Raw genomic sequence first — 16,337 nt, forward strand, 5'->3', positions numbered from 1 at the left:
GGCAGTGACGATGAGCGGGATTTCTAGCTGCTCTAGCCTCTTCTGCCGTAGCGTATTTTCTCGGCCTTCCCCACCCTCGACTATAGGGCCGGATGCATCGTCACCTATAGTGGATAAATGAAGGGGAAATGAGGATGCTCGTTGTAATACACGAAGGAAAGAAGCCAACAGTCGACGAGGCCAACGAAAGCATTGGGGGTTATACTTTGTCTTTTTTTTTTAATTTTACTTTGATAATCACATAAATTAGTATGGTAATCTGTTCAGGGCAAAGATCAGGGCACTTGATCACGTTCTACGTAACGCTGTGGTAACACAGGACGTTCCACGTCCGCCGCTATGGTTGAGAGTGGCGCTGGTGAGCACTCTCAAGGTTCGTATACAGACAACATAAATACCCAATAAAGTAGCAGGGGGGGGCAGCGGCCGATGTAGCTCAGTTGGAAGAGCACCGGACGCGATATTCGGAGGTCGTGGGTTCGGTTCCCACCATCGGCACATTGCTTTTTCTTCTACTTTGCGTTTAATTATCTTTGCCCTGAACAGATTACATTACTAATTTATGTAATTACTGAAGTTAAAATTAAAAAAAAAAAGACAAAGTACAATCCCCAATGCTTTCCTTCGCCTCGCCGACTGTTGGCTTCTTTCCTTCGTCACCTATAGTGGTGTGTAATGAAGCTCTAAGGCCCTGTGACAAGTATACAAGGCGGGTTACCGCGGTGTGAACAGTCGTGGACTCGGGAGTGCTGATTCGAGGAGGCAGCGAGAGCAATCCTTACTTAAAACGCGGATCGTGCTCATGGTTGTTCCATTTTTGCTTCAGCACAGGTCTCCTTTAAAAGCGAGTTGGAGGTGTACAACGAGAAGTGGATGATTGTGTGCCTTTTCAGCTTTTCGCTTCGAAACAGCGCCGGGTGAATACACTCAAAGGCGTCTGTGTGCTGTGTGATGGCAGTCACGTTAAATTCCCAGGAGGTCGAAATTATTCCAATTATCTCCACTACGCACCTCCTTCCCTCTTCGTTGAATCCTATACTTTCCCCCGTCATACCCACGCGACGCGGTTCAAGTGGCCACGGAGAAGTACGCCAGTTGCTGCGCCTTTCCTTTACTATAAACCAATTTACAATTTTACAAGACACTTTTTAAACATACTCTGCTCCGGTAGTAGTTTCCGTTTTCCATCGCGAAATGATCGTGTGGGACCGTGGCGCCATTCTTGGGGACGATGCATAGAAGCCGCTTTTCCGAACATCTCGTTATACCTCGTTTGGTGCCCGGATGACAGGTAATGAATGGGTGTCCGGATGTTTGCTCTCGGTTCTGGCTTGACGTCACCTCAAGGCCGCTGAAAACGAGAGCTAAAAGTATTTCAAGCTTAAAATATGCCTGATGCTATACCAATCTCGAGTACTTCGACAGGATGAACGCCTCACGAGGTACTGAGCTTATATACTGCTGGCAGCGTTCCTCGTCCCGAGTAAAAAGCGATAAATGTGCTTTACGGTTTGTTAAATAAATGCCATCTCAATTGGGCACACGACACCGATTTTATATGACCACCCTTACCAGCACCACTTGGCGTAGATCATCTTGCACACGGTGGAGGACGCACACACAACACGCAGACTCTGCCAGAGAAAAAATGACTGCATGAAAAACCAAGTTAGCGCGGAGTCACTGAAGACAGTGTCGACGCGGATTAACTTATATAGGTTCACAAAGAACTAAAAGTTTTTAGTGAACGCAGTTAAGTGCGCGTGAAAGCTACAACGGCGGTCGAATCTTTCACCGACGTTGAAACCGGTGTTCGTTTGCCCCGCGAAGCAGCTTCTTCTCAGGATTCATCGGGGTGGCAATGGTTTATTAAAAATAAACAAAATGAATGAAAAAATTCTGCTAGCAACGGAAATTGCTACGTAGTATATCTTAAGTATCTGAGCTGTGGTCGGCGGAAAGAAAACAGATAGGAGAAGAAGTACAGAGGGGAGCGATGGCAACGAAGGCGAAGGGTAGTTCTGTACATTATTTAAAAAATGCAAAAAGTGAACGAGTTCGAGTCACTTGCGCGCAAGTGTCCAGACACTGTCCAAAAACGACTGCGCGGGAGCGGTCACTGCTATTATTTACGGATTATAGTTACAATAGGTACACATAGCCGCGCGCACGTAGCGCCCTGTTGCAGACTTATACCGCGTAAGACACACTGCACAAGCTACCTCGTGGGTATTAACGGTACCTGTAACAGATGGATGAATGAATGGAATATAGAAGCGTTCCCTTTGAAACGGGGTGGTAGAATTCCGGGGATCGAGGGACGAATCTTCTCTCCTGCCGAGCACCTGCGGCTGGCCACTCGGTAGGCTTGAGTTATTTTGCGGTGGTTGCTGAGGAGTGGCGTAAATCGGGGATGGGATGGGAGGGGGCGAGTAGGTGGGAGGGATAAGGGGTTCTAAGCACATTCGATTAGGGTAAGGGTAACAGCCTCGACTGTCCTCTGCGTTGGCGTCGAATGATAGCAGCAGTACATCCAACACGGATAAACCACAGAGCGAGGAGGCTTCTTCTCTTCCCCAAAATGGCTCAAGCGGAATCAGACGTTCAAAAAAAAGTCCTATGAAAATACAATCTGCCAATTCTCGAATCTGCCATTCAATCTTACAATTGCCAATCTGTCAATAACAATAATCTACCAGCAATCAAGGCGCATGACATTACTAATTCATATTTAATTAAGCTTCAAGCCTCGGTTTTTCTAGCATCGAGTTGCGGCTGACACATTATTGAGTAATCCCCAATCATTTATTCAGGGTCTTTCGTTCAGACCTGGCTAACTCAACATACGTGGCTACGTATGCTCTTTCCGCGGACAGTATCGGCGGGTGGTTAATTCAATTAATATCAGCACCATTTCTTTATTGGGCGCTAACGGCCATTCCATCCCTGATGAAGAATGGGCAACAGGTTTGAACTCCGCCTTCTGCAGCAATTTCGTTCAGTGTACCTACATCACATTTCCTCAAACTAAATACTATAACTACCTAACTATGGATCCAATAATCATAGAACCCCGAGGTATTGAGAAGATATTCGACTCCCTTAAAACATGTTCTAGCCCGGGCAATGACTTAATCAATTCAAAATTTCTAAAGGGCGCTAAAACGTACGGTTCATTATTACTGTCTAAGATATTTCAGCAGTCCCTCCACACTGCATGATGTCCTACCTGCTGACTGGACGGTCGAGAATCTCGGGGTCCCCATGTATAAATCAGGCAACAAGAATTCACCCCTGAATTACCGCCCCATCTCCTTAATAAACATTCCATGTAAAGTATTTGAACACATAATGTATTCAGGCATTGCAAACTTCCTGGAATCGAATTCATTTTTTACTAATACACAACAGGTTTCCCGTAAGCGGCTGTCCTGCGAAACACAGTACCATTCACACACAAACTTCCTGCCATCCTCTATCGTCGCTTATTAGCCGAATGCGTCTTTCTCGACTTCGCAAAGACCTTTGAAAACGTACCCCATAAACTACTACTCCTCCTCAAGCTAAGTAAAATAACCTCAATCAAAATTTTTCTTCTTGACTTGAATATTTTTTTTTTTTATAACCGCTCTGAGTTCGTAGCTACTAACATCTTCCCCATTAAGTCTCGTCGAATCTGGCGCACCCCAGGATTCGGTTTTAGGCTCTCTCCTGTTTCTGATTTATATTAACGACTTACTTAATTGCATATCTTCTAACATAGGTACACCTTTTTGTTGATAACTGTGTTATTTTTCGTGAAATTAACGGTAACGGACGTAACGACGTCTGTGCTCTGCAGGACGAGCTCACTTCCATATCCACGTGGTGTAAATTATGACTAATTCAACTTAATTCTTCAAAATGCAAAGTTTTACATGTTTTCGACACATCACCTGCTACTAATACATATCTGAATATCAGTGTACTCGAGGCAGTCACATCATATCGATAAATTTGGCGTCCATGTAACTTCTTCTCACACTTGGTCACTCCACATTAACACCGTAATTAGCAAGGCTAACAGCATGCTAGGCTACCTGCGCCGCAACTCCTCTACCACTCCTATACTTCATTAAACCTAACGCAGTTCAAAACGCCTGTCTACACCAAACGATACGCATAAGCAATTTGGGGTCCAAGCTCCACTAACTTAACTAATTCGCTCGAGCTCGTGCAAAACAACTCTGCCCGCTTCATCCTTCTTAACTATACACTCGTACAGCAAGTGCCACATCACCAAATCTTCCTGCTTTAGCCGCCAGTCTAAAATTCTCATGGTTATGCCTATTCCCAAAGATCTTCTACAATTACCCCATTGTACGAGACGAACTCATTCCTGTTCCGTATTTCATCTCATCCCGGCTTGATCATGCAAAGTCGGAATCGTATCATACAAAATCAACGCTTCTTCGCCGTCGTTCATTTCTCGCACATCATCATCATCATCATCATCATCATCATCATCATCAGCCTGACTATACCCACTGCAGGGCGAAGGCCTCTCCCATATTTCTCCACTTAACCCGGTTCTGTGCTAGCTGCATCCACTTGACCCCCGCGAACTTCTTAACCTCATCCGCCCACCTAACTTTCTGCCGCCCCCTGCTACGCTTACCTTCTCGTGGAATCCAGTTTGTTACCCTAAGCGACCATCGGTTATCCTCTCTTCGCACTACATGTCCTGCCCATGTCCATTTCTTCTTAATTTCCACTAGAATGTCGGTAACTTGAGTTATTTCTCTGACCCACTGTGCACGCTTCCTATCTCTTAATGTTACCCCTACCATTTTTCGTTTTATAGCCCTCTGTGTTGTTCTCAACTTAAGTAGAACTCTCTTGGTTATCCTCCACGTTTCAGCCCCATAGGTAAGTACAGGTAAGATGCAACTGTTGTATACTTTCCTTTTGAGCGATACCGGTAAGCTGCTAGTCATAATCTGCGAGTGCTTGCCAAATGCGCTCCATCCCAATCTAATTTTCTTGTTATTTCTTTTTCATGGCCCGGATCTGCGGTTACTACCTGTCCTAAGTAGACATAATCGCCTACTACTTCCAGTACTTCGCTACCTACTGTAAACTGCTGTTCCTTCCCGAGGCTGTTGAACATTATCTTAGTCTTCTGGATATTGATTTTCAAGCTTATCTTTCTACTTTTCCTGTCTAGGTCATCAATCATAATTTGTAGTTCATCCCCCGAGTTGCTTAGCAAGGCAATGTCATCAGCAAATCGCAGATTACTGAGGTATTCTCCATCTACCCTTATCCCTAACTGCTCCCATTCCAAGTCTCTGAATACTTGCTCTAAGCAAGCTGTGAATAGTACTGGGGAGATCGTGTCTCCTTGCCTAACACCTTTCCTTATGGGAATTTTGTTATTTTCTTTATGCAGAACTATGGTTGCTGTGCAGCCACTATATATATATATATATATATATATATATATATATATATATATATATATATATATATATATATATATATATATATATATTCCAGCACTTTCACGTACGGCTCGTCTAGCCCCTGATTTCGCAATGCCTGCATCACCGCCGATGTTTCAACTGAGTCAAATGCTTTTTCGTAATCAATGAATGCTATGTATAAGGGCTGGTTATATTCCGAGCATTTTTCTATCACCTGATTGATGGTATGGATATGATCAATAGTAGAGTACCGTTTCCGAAAACCTGCTTGATCCTTTGCTTGGTGGCAGTCTAAGGTTGTCCTGATTTGATCAGTAGATTGGAATTACCTTTCCGGATCGACAGCCCGCATTCAAGACAACCTCCGATTCCGTACCAACTTAGCTAACATTGTATACTCAGGCTCTTAGCAATTATAGTCATTGCGGTTTCAATTACCAATGTTATTTCTGCCTTGTACTTACAATCATAATCTTGCTATTGTAGCTAAAAATGAATAACCAGGAGCACGGCGCTTGTAGTTTTTCATTTTTGTTCTTTAACCTCTGTTCTATTATTTTTAAAACAGCTCCCCTCTGAAATGCCCCTGGCCTTGAGGGTATTGATAAATAAAAAAAGTAAAGGCCAGCAGCAATGAAATTTAACGTTACTCTGATCTACAAGCCCTGAAACTGATCGTAACGATTTCTACTGCTTGATAAAAAAGTGGTTTTGTTGTTACAACGTTTTCATATCTGTATAGGAGGCGACGCGTGCACCTGGCGGCCTGTCGCGAAGTTGTGCAATTTACCGCATATGATTTAGAAAGGACACGCAAGATCTGTCCTCAAGCAGGGCTCACTAGGGGTGAACAGGTTTTAGACGGCGTGCAGTGAAAAAAACGGAGGTTGAAACCTGCTTTGGAGGTCTTGGAATTTGGATTTCTTACGCCTTGTATCTATCTGTCAGCGCCTTGAGAGCGGGCAGCGTGCAAGAATGCGCGCTTCGCATGCGTGTCTGAAAGGCGAAAACATTGGGCTATCAATTGATATTCAGTGTCGATGGTTGGAGTTCATTCACAGTAGTATGAATTCCTTATAATGACGTTTGAGGCTCTCAGAATACCCGAATATAACGCGTGGCTACCTACAGAGCTTTTACAAGCAGCAGAAAGCCACTGAAATTTAACAACCACAGCGCCAGAGGATCAGACTGTGTCTATTTATGCGTCATTTTCGGCTCTTAGTAATGACCATCCTTTTCTAATTTCGGTTCCAAAAGCGACAGTTTCTGCCAGCGATTCCTGGAACAGTCGCTTCAATTACGAATGCCATATTTTGTGTTCAGAACTCTCTCTATGACGTGCTACCAGAAAGCTCCCCTTTTACTGAGCGAATATTTTTGTTACAATTGGCCTTTTTAAGCAGTGCGCGAGACAGGCGTTGACAGGTGCGACTCCCGCCTTGGCGGCATGCATAAAATGACTTCATCTCAGCAGGTCCTGTTAAGTCAGAAAAAAATGAATAAAACAGATAGAGCAATGTCACATTGCTTCTTAATACTGCCGATTCGATTAGAAAATTGTAACTGTCTCTTCAACCAGTCATTGAGTGCCCCACGCATTCCTATCAGCCAAAAAGGAAGAAGCATGTAGGCTGTCGGAGTAGAGGGGAAAATCGATGCTGTTCAAATGTTGCAGAAATAGCACAACCGTTATTTTTTAACGGGCACAACGCAGGCTACACATCCAAGTAAAGCTATGAAATGTTACTTTATTCTCGGTTCAGTCTAGATACCGCGCCCTACGCATGCACGTGGTGGCTTCTTGTTTATTATTTTTGTTTATGAAATACTGCGGACATGTCCTATGTCAAAGTAGGAGACGAAGGATGCATAAATGTCAGTATTCAATTTATAATGACAGGCCCGGCTGAGTGCTAATTAGGTCGCGCTTGTGCAGACAGGCTTGCTTTTCATGTCAAATCATCATCATCATCAGCCTGATTATACCCACTGCAGGGCGAAGGCTTCTCCCATATTTCCCCACTTAACCCGGTTCTGTGCTAGCTGCATCCACTTGACCCCTGCGAACATCTTCACCTCATCTGCCCACCTAACTTTCTGCCGCCCCCTGCTACGCTTTCCTTCCCTTGGAATCCAGTTTGTTACCCTCAGCGACCATTGGTTATCCTCTCTTCGCACTACATGTCCTGCCCATGTCCATTTCTTCTTCTTAATTTCCACTAGAATGTCGGTAACTTGAGTTATTTCTCTGACCCACTCTGCACGCTTTCTATCTCTTAATGTTACCCCTACCATTTTTCGTTCCATAGCCCTCTGGGTAGTCCTCAACTTAAGTAGAACTCTCTTGGTTAGCCTCCACGTTTCAGCCCCATAGGTGAGTACAGGCAAGATGCAACTGTTGTATACTTTCCTCTTGAGCGATACCGGTAAGCTGCTAGTCATAATCTGCGAGTGCTTGCCAAATGCGCTCCATCCCAATCTTATTCTTCTTGTTATTTCCTTTTCATGGTCCGGATCTGCGGTTACTACCTGTCCTAAGTAGACATATTCGCCTACTACTTCCAGCATTTCGCTACCTAATGTAAACTGCTGTTCCTTCCCGAGGCTGTTGAACATTACCTTAGTCTTTTGCATATTGATTTTCAAGCCTACCTTTCTGCTTTTTCGGTCTAGGTCATCAATCATTATTTCATGTCAAAACTTCGCTCTTAAAAAAAGAAAACAGAGAAAAGCAACAAGCAACAACCAAACATCTGTGGAACAGGTGAAAAACTTGTAGTAAGCGAAAAGCGCAACCGGAGTTTCGTACCGGCGAACAGTGCCTACTCAAGCTGGGTACACCGAAAAAAGAAAAAGAAAATTATGCAGTAGACTTAAGCTTTGCCTTTAAGGGCATGACGCTATAACGTAGGCTAGCAGCCCATATATAAAGCCACACTTTAACCAAGTCATATGCCTATGCCTGCGCAGCCTATATGGGTAGCATGTCTCACTCAGAATGCAAGGGTCCTGGCAGGCTGATTTTGATATCACCTGCCCACGTAGGCCTAAGTGGGCAGATCCGGCCAAACGTAACGTCAGGAAAATTTAGGTTCACTCAGTGCACGACCATGGCAGCTGCCAGCTATTGCCTGCCAGCGCTCTTGATGTTTTGATCACAACACCAATGCCGGCAGATGGCCGCCAATGCCGGATTTTCGGTGAACGTGGCCTTTAACGCTGTTAAAAAGTCCTGCCTGTCATCCTTTGCAGGGGCTCGTGAGGCAATACTATAGGGAAACACTTGATAATTTTTTTAAACAATTAAGGCCCGCGCTGTTTTCACTAAGAATTTTTCAAACAATAATGGCTTTAGCGTAAACCGTAACCTGTTCCCGTTATAAGCTCACTCTGAGCGCCTTGTTGCGGACTCTGAATTTGATTCAGGAGTATATTTAGCGTTTAGTTACATTGCGAGGAGGCTTAGTACAGTAGTGAAAAATGTAGAAACATCGTTTTCAAGGAAGGAGAGATCTCTCCGTCGAGAAAGGCTATTAGCTTTCTCAAGCCCAAAGCTTCTTCAGATCTCAAGAGAGGGGTTCGAACTATACTTTCGGCGTGTTTTGTTTTCTGGGCTCATGAGGGTGTGGACAAGAATTGTTGATTTGTGGGCAAGACGCGCCCGCACGAACTGAAATAGAGAAAAAAAAAAATTCCATTGCCGCCATTGCTTCGCACCACGCGCTGGCAGTGAAGACCTTAGGGTTGGGCGACCAGCGCGGTCGCAAACGGCACAGTCGAGAAGGGGGTGCTTATCTAGCAAACGTCTGTAATGTTACCCCCATCCCCGCCTGGCTTCTCCATCTGCTGTTCTGTTTGTAGTAAGGCAGACAATATAGCATATATATATATATATATATATATATATATATATATATATATATATATATATTGTCTGCCTTACTCCAAACAGCACAGCAGATGAAGAAGCCATGCCATGCCGGACGTGGCCATCGTAGCATTCCTTGAAACGCTCTTCTGATGCAATAGATCGCAAGCGGGCAATCCGACGAGCTTCTTCATCCAAGGACAGGATGTCAGCGACATCCAAATGTTCACTGGCAGAAAACGACAAGATTGTATAGAGGGTGTGAGGGCGGCGGGCGAGCGTACAAGAGGTAGAATGCACTGTATGCGGTATAGTTTCGTGAGTAGCAGTATTGAAAGCGTATGTGACGTAGGACTGTATGGTGTCCCAGTTCTTATGATACGAGCCCACATAAATGGCAAGCATGTTGGTCAGTGTCCTGTTAATGCGTTCCGTCAAACCGTTTGTCTGTGGGTGATATGACGTTGAATGAATGTAGGTGACTGTGCACAGACGTAGCAGCTCCTCAACGATATTGGCAGTGAATTGGAGGCCTCGGTCACTGATTACTAATCTTGGAGGTCCATGCCGCAAGAGGACAGATTTCAAAAGGAACAGCGACACTTGATGAGTAGTAACCGATTTTAGAGCAGCTGTTTCTCAGTAGTGAGAAAGATAGTCTGCACATATCACGATCCACCAATTGCCGTCTGGAGATTTGGAAAAAGGCCCGAGCAGACCAATTCCAACCTGTTCGAACGGACTGCTTGGAGGCGTCACAGGGTGAAGCGGAGGTAGGGCGCTTGTGACGCTTACACTGCTTGCAGCTGGCCGCGTATCGTTCTGTCGTGGAACGCATTCTCGGCCAGTAAAGCGGCTCTTGAGCTCGACAGAGCGAACTAGAGAAGAGGAGCGATCACAGGCGCACGAGCCAACTACCAGCACGTTCATTTAAAGCTGCCGAACTTTTACACGACTTCCTCTTCTTTATTTTAGCCAAAGCAATGGTCAACTGGAGGAGGATCACTGAGAGGGATAGTGCCCCTGGCTACAACACACTGTCATTAGTTTTGCACCAAAGAAAGCAAAAAAAAAAAATAAGAAGAAGAAGAGCCCTCACGCCGGCAAGCTGCTACTATCAACAAACGTTCGGTGACAAGATGGTTGCGCCAATTGGTTGGGAAGGGCGTTTTCGTCACGCATTAATTTTATTTCGCGCACAATTACCGCTTTCCGTGGGCTGTTGTACAGAAGAAAAAAGAGAGGCCAGCAGAGCAACAGGGGTCAAAAAGAGCGTATCAAGTAAAAAAAAAACGAAAAAGGCCGCGAAGCTAAATCCAGCACGCGCGACATCACCGAACCGACTTTGTGCTTGGGTGGGGACCGGCTTCTAAATCCTCCCTTCCTCCCCACCCACAGACGCAGGCAAGGCGCCCGTTCGGGTCACTCTCTCGCTAGCATGGAGGACGCAAGTGCATCGCTGTGCGACAGCTTGTAACCTTTTGCACGCTTAATCGCGGATTTATAAAGACCCCCTCCGGATGGAGGCAGCGGGCCAAGGTGGCGGCTGTGAAGCACGCGAAAGCACAGGCAACAGCTGAGACCGCCGCCGGCAACCGCTGCTGCTCTGGCCAGCCCCCTCTCTGCCTTCTCCCGGGACTGGTTATCCCCGAGCGCGTGCCGTCACCCCGCTTGCTCAGTCCGCCGCTGACCCTCCCGTCCTACCCTCCGCAAAGAGTGCAGGGAACCACGAAACCGACCCTGAGCGTCCCGTGGAAATCGCAGACGCCATGCAGCGTGCACTGCATTGAAGCCTTTGTGTGAAGGGAAGAGCGTGAGGATGCGACGACGGCCAGAACAGCAGTAGGCGGCCGGCACGCGAGGAGTGTGACGCGGCCGAATTTCCAGCGCGCGCCTTGCCGCACACGAGCCCAGCATGCCATTGCACGTAGCTTCGATCCCCATAGCATCTTATGAGAAATTTCGTTAACGTTAATAATTTGAAAGTACTCAGAGGGAACAGTTCAGTATTCATTCATAGGAGAACAGAGCAAAGAGCCTGCGCGCAAAATCACGGCCAGCAATCCCTTTTATTGCATGCCATCAGTTTTCGCCTTGTTAATCAGGTACCACGAGCAACTAAATATAGGACCCATTGACTGCGTATAGGTGTAGTTTAGCTGACAGCAAATAAAAGTTACAGCAATAATTACTGACTGACAAGGCAATAAACTTGAATGAAAAATACAAGAGGACTGCGCTTCGTCGCATTGCAGCTGCGTATAAACAATACTGGAACTGTTAGGAATAGAAAAATAACCCTTCTGGTATTGAACTGAGCAAGTGGGGATATCACTGATGGAGCTAGTATTTTTGAACAAATAAACGTTGCGGGATTCGCAATTAAAGTATTAATTCCATAGTGTTATGCATACAGGATCACGCCAGCATGGATGCGAAAATCGGCACATGTCCAGAATGGTCGCACTCTGAAAATTAGGAGTGAAGAGCTTTGTCAGTAAGTACAGTAATGCTAGTAAGCTGTCGACTTCCGGTGTACACAAACAAGCGTCCAAAAGAGAAAATATTGGAAATAAAAGCCCGGAAGACTGCAGATGCCAGCAAATATGGAAGGTATAGTTTGTGAAGAAAAGAATTGCTTAGTTCGATGTGGGAGTTGAAAATAATATAAGTAATATACCAATATCCCTTTTTCAAGACCGTATCCAATAGAGATGCATGGTTCTGCTTGTAGACCGATTTGAATGCTAATAATGATGCTAAAAAGAATAGAATAGTGCAAAAACTTAATCGAATATGAGCTGAGTGTTCTCACGAATATTCGTTACTCTTGGGAACATTCGCACCAAACGAGTGTCTTAATCATGCAAAACAGCCGAGAGCTGGAAGCGGCGCGGCTGTACGACGCTATAGCTTATGGAGTTATTGCTGTAGGTATCAAAAGGTGGCTCGAAACTTGAAGGATTTACGCCACAAAATATTCGTGTATAGACTCTATATGGCCGTCCTTCGCTCCCCGTGACAACTAATAATTAAGGCACCGTCTAAGGGGGCGGCAGAAAGTTAGGTGGGCGGATGAGATTAAGTAGTTCGCAGGGGTCAAGTGGATGCAGCTAGCACAGAACGGGGTTAAGTGGAGAAATATGGGAGAGGCCTTCGCCCTGCAGTGGATATAATCAGGCTGATGATGATGATGACGACGACGACGACGACGACGATGATGATGATGATGATGATGAGAGCTACCTTAGAGATGAGGCACGGAAGCACCGTTTGCGGAATATCATCGAGTCCTGTCACTTGGAGGCCGTGTATCAGCCGATTTATAACCACGAATAGAATGAACCTCGTCTAGGCGCTTAACCCTCTAACTCACGCAGGCCGATAGCGGCCGCATATACCGTACGGCGTCGGAGTGGGCCCTGTATTGGGCGCCGCCAGTATTGTCACCAACCCATAACCGTTATTCCTCGCAGATTGAACTCGCACCAAACTTTCGCGTAAAGCGATCAACTTCATCCATGCTAGGTGTGCGTAACAACTCTAGCTTAACTGCATAGGCTAACACATCGAGCTCATGATCTTGCATACTAGAACCTCGAATACAACACTACTTCGCTGAATTTTCATACGTAGCGCGTCTATAGTGAAGTGCAAAGAGGAGTAGCGAATATGGACACCTATATTCATCAGAGGAAACGATAGCCATAAGCTTTGAATGACAGCCGTTAACAGCCAATTTGATTGAAGCATTTATTTTGCATTGACGTAAGACGTTTAAAATGTGACAAAAAAGAAGAGCTAACCTTACCGGCTTATAGCTCATTAATAACCGAAAGCATAGGTTGCTATCATCGGCCAAATGCTTTTGAGGGCCAGGCTAGCTTTGGCGTCTCGTGCACTCCTTTTGGTGTCTCTATATAAGCTAACCTGCATACGTAGCGTTCCTCCCTTAACTATTATCGGTTAAATCGCAATCCAGGAAGGATAACGTCACTAAGGATGGTAGCGTTAGTTCCAGGCATATTTGTAGACATTTGTATCGTGAGTCACGTCTAATTCGCATTTGGAAACCTTGTCCGAAGTAGCAGCCTCTCTTATGACGACACTATATCGTACTTAGTGCTAACGTCTGAGCTTCGTCTCGTCGGTCGCCGACATCCTGTCTTCGCAGCGTTACAATGCTGCAGTATTCATGGTGTTAGCGTCCAACATGAACACAATTCAGCTCCGGTCGAATATCTGCTTCTTGTGACCAACTAAGAACGACTACAAAATCGTCGTCACCGCCGCCTCCGAGGAAGACGTTGTGCTACGCATGCATCAATGGCCACCTTGGTTACCGTAGCAAATGGGCCGAAAGAACAGAAATTAAAATTGTTTTTGTATATAAATGCGCAGTAACTTTCTCACTATTCAGCGGACACCTCAAGTGCACCGTAAAGAAGCGGAGAGTGCTGCTTCCTCGTTTAGCACGAGCGTTCTCTCATGCTTTCATTCTTCCCTAACTCTTCTCCTTTGCACGCCTGGTGTATTACGACGTGGTATTGACTGCATGGTCTCGTTGCATTCGCTGTGTCACACGCAGGGTTGTCAGACATGTTTATAGCAAATAATGGTGGTGCGTGACTGGAACATCAAGTCACGAATGATATAAAAAACATGCTTCACGTCATTGCATTCGAGGAGGGACCCAGCCGGACTACCAGCGAGTCATCACTGTCCACCATTTATACGCGGGGCCATGTGTAAGCCTCTAAGGAATTCACTAACATCCTCCGAGATTTCTTCGCCAACTAGCAACTGTTTACTATCGACTTCTCCTGAACTGTGCATATACAAATGGCTTGTGATACCGTTTCGGTGAAATGAACAGTCCTCATTATGAGAACTGTGGCTCGACTGAAACTGTGGAACATATCCTATTTGAGTGCCCTGCGTACGCTGACGAGCGTGCGCACTATGAACATAGCATGGAGAACCTCTCCCCAGTGCCTTTAAAAATGGACAGGGTTTTAGGTCTTAGCCTGCCCTAGGCAACAGAGACTCGCAATGAACTTTTATTTACGTATTTGAAAAATATTTGCTTTCTGAACAAACTCTAAATTCTCCTTGCATGTTACCTTCAGGCATTTTTCACGCTATGAACTCTATTTGTCGCGTTATGCATTTCATCATTTCATTTTATACCGTTACTCCACGATGCACATGTATTTAATGGCCGCATTTTATCTCTTCCTTCATGTTTTTTTTTTTTTTATTTTCCTCCCCATTCTGTTTCAATCTTTCCCTCTCCACACAGAGTAGCATGCCCCTTCCTACACAGAGTACCATGCCAGCGAAATCTAAACGCCGGCTAAATTTTCTGTTTGTCATTAAAGGGTCTCTCTCTTTCTCTCTTCTCATAATTGGTACAACTCGCACATTGACTGCACGTCTTTAGAAAATCAGCCTCTCGTGCTAAGACGACCTAATTTACACGATAATTTAGGGAAATGACCAAGACGAGGGTACCTTACAAAGCAAAACGGAGGAAAATAACACGACACATGATTAAGAAAACGCTATTTTGCTAAGCTGAATACATGGTTCATGCACGAGATGCAATTAAGCGTTAAAGAGAAGTGCCACAAAGTGAATGAATAGAAATTTAAATATGCAGGAATCAAATATATTCCACTCTCTAAAGAGCCAGCGAACCGAGACGAAATTCAGAACAACCACAGCATTCCGCTGTTGCCCGGGTGAAAAGAAATGAAGATTTTGGTTGGAAATAGACTCAAACCATGTACGCCCTTGTTCGTGTCATAACCTACATAAGCACATGCCAAACTCGGCATTGGATACGAAAAGCCGCAAAATTAATGTGTGTGATTTTTTAAGCCCCGGAGAGCACATATTTTGTCACTTTATGAAACATCAAGTCATGCATTTTAGCCCTATGGCCGAGTGGCAAATTCCCCCGCTTGCCTAACAATCGTCATCAACAAGAGTGCGCCCATTCCAGGGGAACATTTCGCCGCTTGTGTCCAATTGTCCCCGGGCTAAGCGGGATGTTGCCACCCTATTACAGCATTTACCATGTCCACTTTTTCTATATGAACTTCTGTCCAGCTTCCTTTTCTCTCTTATAACGTTGTAAATAATGGGGCTCAGTGTCATGGCTCAATGCCCTGAAGCGGCATATGGAATACGGTAGTGGAGAGCGCAGTATTAATTAGGCCACGTGCGCCTGTTGAACGAGCTCTGACACCGTGCAGCACGAAGGTCTTTCAGCGCAACAAAGTTAAAGGTCCCGTTCTGCACAGAAATCATTGCTTCTCTCGCATTAAACCGTGGATATAAGTATTAAATGGGTTTATTGGACAGTGCCGCTCAGCAACTGCATACCTGCATTTGCCTGTCGCGACAAATTACAGCTCGTTACTGGCCATGACGATGGATGACGCGACGGGTGCCGTGGTGAGTAGCCTGGATGGAGCAGCGCACATTCTGTAAAGACGGCAACTCACGCGGCGTAGTCGCCTCGCTCGTCAAGATCCACCAGATATACGCTGTTCGGGCTGCAGGACGGAGCGTAGACATGCTTCGTGCCGCGTGCTGCATGACCTCGCCCGCCACGCCCCACGAGACTAGGAAAATATTGGAGACTTTTAGTTTAGCACTACCGTGCACCGCTCACGCGCGAACGTCAGTACGCATGCGCAGATTACCCCGGTGGCGACAGATGGCCGCACGCGGGGACCAATCAGCGCGTGCTCTGCTGACGCTGCGCGGTAGCGGTAGACGGCCGCGGTAAGCGACAGCGCTAATCTAAAAGCCTCTATTTGCTGACACATGCGCTGAGGCAGCGTCAGCGCAGCGCGTTGGCATCCGGGTGGGCCCACGTAAGCACGAAACTTCCTTTAGGTTCGCTTTCGAGTACTGCCGCGCCGAAGATGGACACTAAAAGCATGTCATGTTTCAAAACCGAATTCGGCGTTGTGAGGGAAAGTAACGAA

Source organism: Amblyomma maculatum, chromosome 7 (assembly GCF_055883805.1).
Source record: "Amblyomma maculatum isolate TAMU_Amacu chromosome 7, ASM5588380v1, whole genome shotgun sequence".
NCBI lineage: Eukaryota > Metazoa > Arthropoda > Arachnida > Ixodida > Ixodidae > Amblyomma > Amblyomma maculatum.